Raw genomic sequence first — 9,564 nt, forward strand, 5'->3', positions numbered from 1 at the left:
TCCTTTCTCTATTTATATATCTCTCTGTCCTCAGTCTGGTGACCTCCTTAGGTTTGACTTCATTTAAAGAGAAAATAGTGATATAACTTTTAAAGACACAACCAACTTTTAAACATACTGCTAACAAACTAGTGAAAAAGGCTGGCTTGGTGAGAGCCTGGTAGCAGGCGCAGAGGGGATGATGAGGACTGAGCTGAGCTCCATCCTGGACACTTCTCAATTCTTCTCTGGTGAGCTGATGCAGTTACGCAGAGCTGTAAGCATCCACCTCATACCCCCAAAGTGTCACACAGAGGGCTTCAGTTGCTCATTTGTCCCAGCAGCCATCAGATTGTGCAACGCTGCCTGTCCATATGACCCCAGTCTGAGTCAGCGTGGAGAGTGCTGAGGCAGGGTGCCCTCAGTTGGATCTGCACTGCAGCGCCTAAATGCCCTGGACTAAACTTTACAGTAGTTCATTTGTCCTCCTGATGAGAGACACATGTAGAATATGTCCTGAGCTCCATCCAAACGTCCCTGCACTTTGTCACCGCTCCTGTGCAGTGGGTTGTCCCATCACCTGCACTTTCATATGCTATGTACACGTAGAAAGTGGCTATATCTGGAATGTGTAGTTTTCTCCATGCACATCTACATATGCACTGATCTCTGCTCAGCACAGCTCCATAATGTGAAATAGCAGCCCATTTTTTTCACATTCTAACTTTTGATATTGCTTGACTTTTTGTAAATTTTGCTCTGTAATAAAATTATTTCAAAATTGATTTTTGTAATGAGATTTTAGTTGTTCAGTTACATGCAAAGCACTTTGTGTGCTTACTGGGTACTTTACAAAATGAGAGAAAAAAAGCTGAAATGTATCTTAAATATATTAGATATAAATATATCTACAGTTATATTAACAGAAATCTAATTTGCTTGTACCAAACCCCTTTGCTTGGGCCAATTTTTTTTTTTTTTTTTTAACACATGTACTAGAACATATCTCTCTCTCTCTCTCTCTCTCTCTCTCTCTCTCTCTCTCTCTCTCTATATATATATATATATATATATATATATTTTTTTTTTTTTTTTTTTTTTTTTTTTTTTTTTTTTCTCTCTCTAAAACTGACTGACATTTTGGAAATACAGGCTTACTTTTCATGCCCCCTCACTCCTCCCAGCTGCCAGAACCTCTGTGTACACTCTTAGGGGTGAAATACATTTTACATGGGGTGTTGTTTTTAGCTGTGAACTACTTAAAAAATTAATAGAACAGAAGAGACAGAGGTCTCGACTGTAACTAAAGCTTTCAGGGTTCTCAGTGCTACTTGTTACAACAAACCAACAAGAATCCACATATATTTCCGAAGGTAAATTTAATAACAAAACAGGAACACTGCACTTTATCCTGCTTATGTGTAATTCACTTTTTTTATGACTTACCTTATATTTCCCTTAATAAGAAAGAAGAAAGCTGATAGAAACTTATTTGGACTTTGGCTGCTTTGGCTAAGATAAATAGGCTTCGGTCAATTACCCCCTACATTTCCTGTATGCACTGCGAGCAAACAAGGAGAAGCAAATGAAACGCAAGTAGCTAAACATAAGGAAACCAAAGAACTGCCTGCATTATTAATGAGCAGTCATAAATGAAGAGGAATTTGAACGTCATGCCCATTACAACCGTTAGCTTGGTTCACGTGCACGCGTGTGCCGGTGAACAGGTGGAGATGCAGGTACAATGGGCGTGTGTGTCAAACAAACAAGTGATGTGCATTGGACAAAATGTACTGTACCCCTCTCTCCCGCTCTCTCTCTCTCTCTCTCTCTCTCTCTCTCTCTCTCTCTCTCTCTCTCTCTCTCTCTCTCCGTCTCCCTCACTCCAGTGTGTCACATCAAAGTGCGAGCCCTGTTGGCTTGACTTACACCTCATCCAATTAGTCGGCAGTATTTCAGTGACCCTGAAGAATAGCCGACTCTTTTCTGGCCTTCGCCGTCACTTGATCCCAGGTAACGCAATACCCAAGGGTGTGGGCACACACACACATGCGCGCGCACACACACACACAGACACACACACACACACACACACACCTACACCTGATACCTGAAGCTCATGGTGTAACGATAAAAAGAGGCAGGGAAAGGGAGTGGGCAAAGACGTCAACGGCGTTCGGGAAACAAAACACAGGAGAAGGAGGGGAGAGAGGGCGTAGGAAAGAGCCAGGTACAAAATTGATGGCTCACAATACAGCGGGCACTGTAACAAAATGAATTTGTCACCCTATTGTCTGTAACAAAAGACCTAATTGAAGCCAGACCTCCTGTCCCTTGTCTGTTGCTCTTTTTGGCATGTTAAGTATGCTGTAAGATATGCTGATTCTCACTAGGGCTGAATTATTTAGGTGGGCAAGAAGCCGCAACTGAACAAGGAGGAACAAAAGAGCAGGGATGTGATGTGTGCACTGCACAGGTGCGTGTCTCTGTGTGTATGTGTGTGTGCGGTGAATGTGTTGCTATAAGTGCACTTTAGGAGATATTAAAAAATATAGTCCAGAATGGCTTTTATTTTGTAATTAACATTTGGACAGACAATGTTCAGATAGGTAAATGATTTCCAGCATTTAATCTTCCTATTCTTCTACCACTACTGCTACTACTTCTTTGTCTTCTTCTTCTGCGCTCACTCATTTTCACATCATCGCCGCTATCCCTCGAACCAGCATGACACAGCATTATTGAGATCGCAAGGACATCTTGCTTCCCTGTACCACACGTCTGGAATCCAATTACTAGGCAGCAATTTGTGCTGTGTGAGGATGCATTACTATTTCAATATTGAGATGTCAAATTACACACAGGGCCTCTAATGCACTCTGGCAATCATACCGCTCAGACCGCTCGCAACAAAACTGTCAGCGCACCTTGTCACAGGGGAAGTCCGATTCTCGCACATATTTTCTCTCTCTCTCTCTCTGTGTCTATGTCTTCCTTCACTGGTCCTGTGCCACTGCATCCTCTCTCTCTTTCTCTCTCCCTCTCTCTCTCTCTCATTCTCTTTCTCCTTAGAGGGGTTTCACTGCCCATTGCTCCATGGCAGGGCGATTGATGAGGAGGCCTGGATTCTCTGACAGTTGACATTTACCAGGAGACTCTCCTTGGCATGCCCACGTTGCTGGCTTCACCTCGAACAAACAGACAAGCAGACAGCTGGAAATGCCTCATAAAATATAGGACAAAAGATTGCCTCATAACACAGTCAGTGATCAAGCTTCAGTGAATAGCCTCACTTATAAACAATAAAAAGATTGGATGTTTGTGATATTCCTATGATGTTATAGATCTATTCCATGTTGTTTAGTTATACGCATTGTCCAATATGAGGATGCATGATTGGTGATGCATGATTTTTCGGCTTTTTTTTTTTTTTTTTTTTTTGCGTATCTTCACTTCAGTCATCTTTTTTTTTTCAGCATGTAACTTGTCACGCAGATTCGCCCCCTTTTTCTCCGCGCCAGCCAGTGTCGTCTGCTGCTTCCCTCATTTCTGTTGCGCTCGTTTTCTTCTCGTCTGCTCGCGCGGCGTCGGAGAGGTCTCAGCGGTGGTCCTCCAGTACAAAAGCTGACGTGAGGGCGGGTTTACTCGAAGGAGGGCTCGCCCGGTGAACACAAAACAGAGATGCTTTCTGACATCTTGTGAAGTTGTCTCCATACCCGGGTATACCTTTGGGGCAAGAGGGGATGGCTGGGCTTGGAGAGGGAGGTGGGGGGGGGTTGGAGGGGGGGGGGGGCAGCTGCAGCAGCACGGAGACCATCAGGGCCCTCCGTACTCGCCAGGCGCTGAATTTTTAATGCGCAAGGCCCCCACAAATGCATGGGCAGCATGGTGTTGTCACCCCGGCATATTTTATCACTGATCAAACATTAGTCGGCAGCTGTTGTAAACTTGTAGCTGTCTCGGTGGCAGCGGCAGTGACAGGCTTCGACACACTGCCGAGAGACTGAGGCCCAGCTGGCTGCCTTACTTACTTACTTTCTGGCTTTGTGTAAAAATAAATAAATAACGGAGTGTTTCCTCCATGTCAGGCAGTGGTCTCTCCGTCAATTTGGTCGCTCCCTCATTTGTTTACGACCGCCCTCGTTCTCTTTTGCTTGTCTTTCTTCCTCACCTACTTGTTTTCGCGCTCACTCTTTCTTCATCTTTCCATCCCCTCGTCTCTGTCCTTCCTTCGTTCTCACTTTCCTGCTCTCTCTATCGGTCTCTCTCTCTCTCTCGCTCTCTCTCTGTGTCATGTCTTGTGATTTCACCCACCACATGTTTTGTGTCCTTGCGATGTTAGCAGACACGTACGTTGTGCATCTTGCAGCGGCTACCTGAGGGTGAAAAAAAAAGAAAAAGAGAAAAAGCACGAGGAGCAAACATTGTACCTCTGGAGTCCCGGCTGGGCTGCAAAAGAGAAGGTGTGAGGGAAACATTTTGACAGCATGAAGGGGGAGTGTGGGAACAAACTGTGACACAACAAATGCTCGATGTGTTTCGCTGCTATGGTTCATTGTCAGAGGGGTTTCAAATGTGATTTTGAAGGGCCGAGGGACTGAGATGGTTACCTGATCGCATATACAATCTGCTCCGGTCTAAGCCGGTCTCAGATATCGCCAAAATAACAAACAAATAACATGAAAATGTGCTACTTTTGTTTTGAACTTTATTGTAGTCTTTGCAAAACAGATTAAAATCATGAAAAAAAGTTGATTTAAGATGAGTTCAGGTATTTAAGTCATACAATGCGTGGAATGTTCGCTGAGCCAACACTAGTTTATGTGAATTACTTATGAATTACATATTCATCACATATAAAAGCAAGCGTACAAGCAGCATCAGTTTCAAACAATGAAGTTCTGTAGATTCCGTGTATGTTAGTGTCTGTGTCTCTATGTGCAGATATTGTTAGGTGCATGTTTATGCAGAGTAAAACATCATTCCAAGCAAATATATCAATATTTCATTGGTTCATTTATTATGTAAATTCCTCAACTGAATATTTCAGTAATTGGTTAAGACATGGGATCACCCCCCTCCTCTCTCCATGTGTCTCTTTCGCACAAAGCCAGCGGTTGGACAGCTCACTGGTGGGAATTACCTTTTGGCTGCCACTAAATAATTTTTATTTCTAATTTATTTCATGACAACGGGCACACGCAGAGGGAGAGTCCCCTCAGCCAGCCAAGTGCCTTGTTGGCAATGATTGATTACCCAATATCTAATTAGCTGAGATCCAATCACTTATTATGCAGAGTGCGGGACAAACAAACTGAAGTCAGCTGTCAGCCGATTGATTGATGACGCTGCCAATCTTGCTTTTGTTTGCTCTAATGTCCTGATGCTTGTTACAACCACCAAAGCTAGCTTGGACAATGCAGTCTGTCACTCTGACGCTGAGCCGCCGGCCTCCCGTCTTTTTTACCAACCGAAACACTCATTTTAGTGTGTTTGTGTTTGTGTGTGTGTGTGTGTGTGTGTGTGTGCTTGTGTGTGAAGAAGCACATATGTGGAAAAACTAACATGTCTTGGTTTATATGTATGTTTGAAAGCCTGTGTGTGTGTGTGTGTGTGTGTATGTGTGTGTGTGTGTGTGTGGGTGCGTGTGTGTGTGTTCCTTTAAAGGGCTGGAAAATATATTATTGGGGACAGAGGAAGATTTGTCAGGTTGTTGGCCCTATTAAAGGCAGGTCTCCTCTGTCCGCCCTGAGGGCAGGTTGGTTTTTAGCAGGGGGGGAGAGGGGAAACAGAGCCACATCATGATTGAAAACAAAACAATGACAGTTGCAACTGCAGGGCTGTTGCCATCAAAACACCTGCCTCCTTTAGACCTGAGATTTGTAGCTGTTTTAAATTTCATAAGATACATTGTATTTAGCTTCATAGATTGCATGAACATTTGCAAAGATTGCAAAGTGGGTTGAGATCCATGTGGGAAGCCAGTTTGAGTTAAAATCTCATAATTCATTGCCACAAAAAGTTCTTATGTGAACACAACAATCTGCTTTGAAGAGTAAAATAAAGCTATCGCATACTGTGAACAGTTAAGGCAGTTAATTTGAAACGGGGGTAGAGTCTTCAGTTTGTGAAACACAATGTGACAATGTCTTACCAACAGTTGCTTGTAAATCTTAAATCAGAACAAGAAGCAAAAGTAAACGTCAGGAGGGGAGACAGAAATGTACAAAGGATCATAGTAAGTTTGATGCAACAAAAATAATAATCCAGCTAATTTTTTTCCCCTTTTTTTTATTTCTTTAACAAACACGCCTTTGTTAATTTAGCGGAATATAGTTTGAATGTGAATTCTTGAATGCATTTAAGTCATAGCACAAGACATAGCACACTGGTTGTAAATGAAATGTATAAATCCTGCTAATTCAGTTGTATGTTCAACATATATGAGCTACACATCCGGTATATCACTGCATCCAGAGGAGGTTCCTGTATGACTATACAGTATATGCTGTAATATATGTAGGGGCAAAAACAATATGTTCATATAGTAGATTTTTGTAGATAATCGCTGGAATACTATACTACTACTTGCACTATTAAAACCTACAAACAATGGAGGATTGAGTTGTAACATGAATGAAAAGGCCACTGCTGCAATAGTATGGATGTTGAAAAAATGCTGCCCAGTCTGTCTCAGTAATATCCTTCAGCTATTAAATCTGAACAGTCTCCATGTCAATGACAATTTTTTTTTGTTCTTTATTGTGTTTGCACATAATTTATTACGTTAGTATGTGATGCAGCAGTCTTTTCATTTGAACAGAAAACAGTAGGACGAAATGACAATTTGACACCATTAAAAATGTATAGCGACTCAGGGGCCTTGGAGGCTTCCATTAGTAAATAGGGTCAACAACACGCTAAAATGCATGTGCACGGACATACACACACACACTCTCTCTCTCTCTCTCTCTCTCTCTCTCTTTCTCTCTCCTACACACACACACACACACTCACACACCCACTTGCAAAATGAGCAGGGGGAGCTTATCCAAAGTTGACATGTGCAAGGATGAGGGCCTGAGAGATCCAGCTGTAATTTATTGTGAGGTATTCAGCATCTGATCTCAGTGACAGTAGCCTCTGGCTTCTTTCACAAGAGCTAAAATGTCTCTCTTCCACCCCTTATGTGTGTGTGTGTGTGTGTGTGTGTGTGTGTGTGTGTGTGTGTGTGTGCACGCGTGCGCGTGCGTGTGTGAGTAAAGGTTGGACAGAGCGAGAGCGTGGGGTGAATTCTCTGACATACATCAAACAACTGAAGACAGACGCCTGAACAGTATTAATCAAAACTTTCCCATTTCCTAAAGAATTAATCATTAATAATTAATTTGGCAGCTACAGGCAGCAGTTAAAGGGGGCTTGTGCCTTCCCGCTGGTTAGAATTAGTCCTTGTCAGAAGACTAGATTGATTTATTTATTATTTATCAGATTAATCATGGCTAGAGACATTAGGATCCACTGTTGAGATCATAGCAGTTATAGCATAGGAGGGGGCGAGAGAGAGGGACACACCACATGAGAGAGAGAGAGAGAGAGAGAGAGAGGCAGGTGGCAGCTGTGTGTGGTGATTACAGTGCAAGGTGGTCAAGGGTACACTAGAGGGCCTGGACACACACACACACACACACACGCACCATCACACACACATGCACATCAACACAATCAAAAGAGGGGGTGGGTGGTGTGTGTGTGTGTGTGTGTGTGTGTAGCCCCGAGCGCTTCGTGTTTCCAAAGCCACTGCAATAGAATAGAGGAAGAGGAGGAAAGGCAAAGATGTCATTGATCCAGCTGCTTCACAGAGGTCAGCGCGGGTCCCGGGGTCATTTCTGTTCACGTTAAAGGTCTGCAGAATATACCCCCGAGGGTGTGGCCAATGCCCGCCTCCTATCAAAACAATATCTATCTCTCTCACTCCTGCATTATCTCGCCATTACACTCTCAAGCAGATTTATTTAGCTTGCACAATCCGTCAGCTGAGTGTTTGTGACTGTTGTTAATGCCATTAAGCTGACGTTTTTGTCATCTAGACAGCTCAGTAGTGTCGAGTTCCTTGCAAATCAATACAGTCTCTTAGCGCAAATTCAAGGTTTCAAGCAGATGTCCAAACACAAGAAACTGGCCTTTTGATGAGCGATGACTAAAGCATTCTTAATGTTAAATGTTTAAAATATTAGAGGTGCACAATGCAAAAATGAGGATTGATTCAAGTAAGGACGGTTTAGTCTCAGCTGACTGAAAACATGGAACAAGCATGTAATTTATCAGTGAGTCAAGTCAATGATGACGAATTACATTACCTTGGTGGAGTGTTTGGTTGAATCAGGTTGTCTATATTTTTACTGAAATAAAAAATAATAATAATAATCTCTTGACGTAGGTGTGAAAAGTGTTAATTTGGGATCTGGTGCTGTGACATGGAGGTGAATGGAGAGATAATACATTCTTCTGGATTCTGGACATCCAGTTTTCCCTTGGGGATCAATAAAGTATTTCTGATTTTTTGATTTCTCAGTACCATTCCAGATGAGCATGAAGCAACTCATGAGGATTTTTTCCCACCATGTGGACTCGATATAATGCTGAGCCAACAATACAACCCGAAACTTTACCAAAGTTCAGTACTGCTTGAACATTGGAGGGAACAGTTCATGCGTCAAGTAAACCCTTCCATGTTGTATTATTAATTTCAATTTTTTATTAGTTAACGTTAGTGAAGTGCAACATGAAGCAGCAGTTACATTATGTCACATCGTATCTAATAGCATGAATGTCACATGTATGCAAATGACCAAAGCAGCCAGTTTTGGTGATCTTTGTGTTGTGGACTAAACTTTGCCAATTATCCAAATTGAAACACTTTAACTTTACAGTGATGACAGCCAAAATATCTGAATTATATACTTTTTATGTGTGGTTCTTGAAGTTTTTGCATAAAACTTGTCTGATTAGATTACTCTGAGCTCAACATATGAATTCAAATGTTATTTGTCTTCTGTGTATAGTATCACAGCTTGTCCGAAGAGAAGAACAAGAAAATAGTAAGTGAATAATGTTGTTGCATAAAAAATTCTATAATTCTGAACACATTAACTGAGTTATTTATTTAGTGAAACTTTTAACTAAACTTTTAATTTATTAGTCAAAAGGATCTCCCTGTGACAGCAAGCATAAGAGTGCCATGACATTCTCACATCTGAGAGACAGCTCTGAATCGCTCCTTCTCTACACTATTACACTATCCACACTGACAAGATCTGCCTTCAGCACAATACGGGAAAACTCGATATTATGAATTTCAGAGTTTGTTGGTGGTTATAAGTACACAGCAGTTTGCCTATGAGGCTTAAAAATATTTTTAGCTTTAGAGAAAGTAAGGCCTATTCACCATACTGGGAAAAGTGTGTGAAGTAGAGAAGCACAACATACTAAAAATGTAAATGTCAGCGCATTCCTTTAAATGTAAAAAGTTGCAGGTAGAATTTTGCTTAATGCACTGTTTTCTAAAGTATGAGTTGGCACCCAAAA

Source organism: Myripristis murdjan, chromosome 16 (genome assembly GCF_902150065.1).
Source record: "Myripristis murdjan chromosome 16, fMyrMur1.1, whole genome shotgun sequence".
Classification (NCBI taxonomy): domain Eukaryota; kingdom Metazoa; phylum Chordata; class Actinopteri; order Holocentriformes; family Holocentridae; genus Myripristis; species Myripristis murdjan.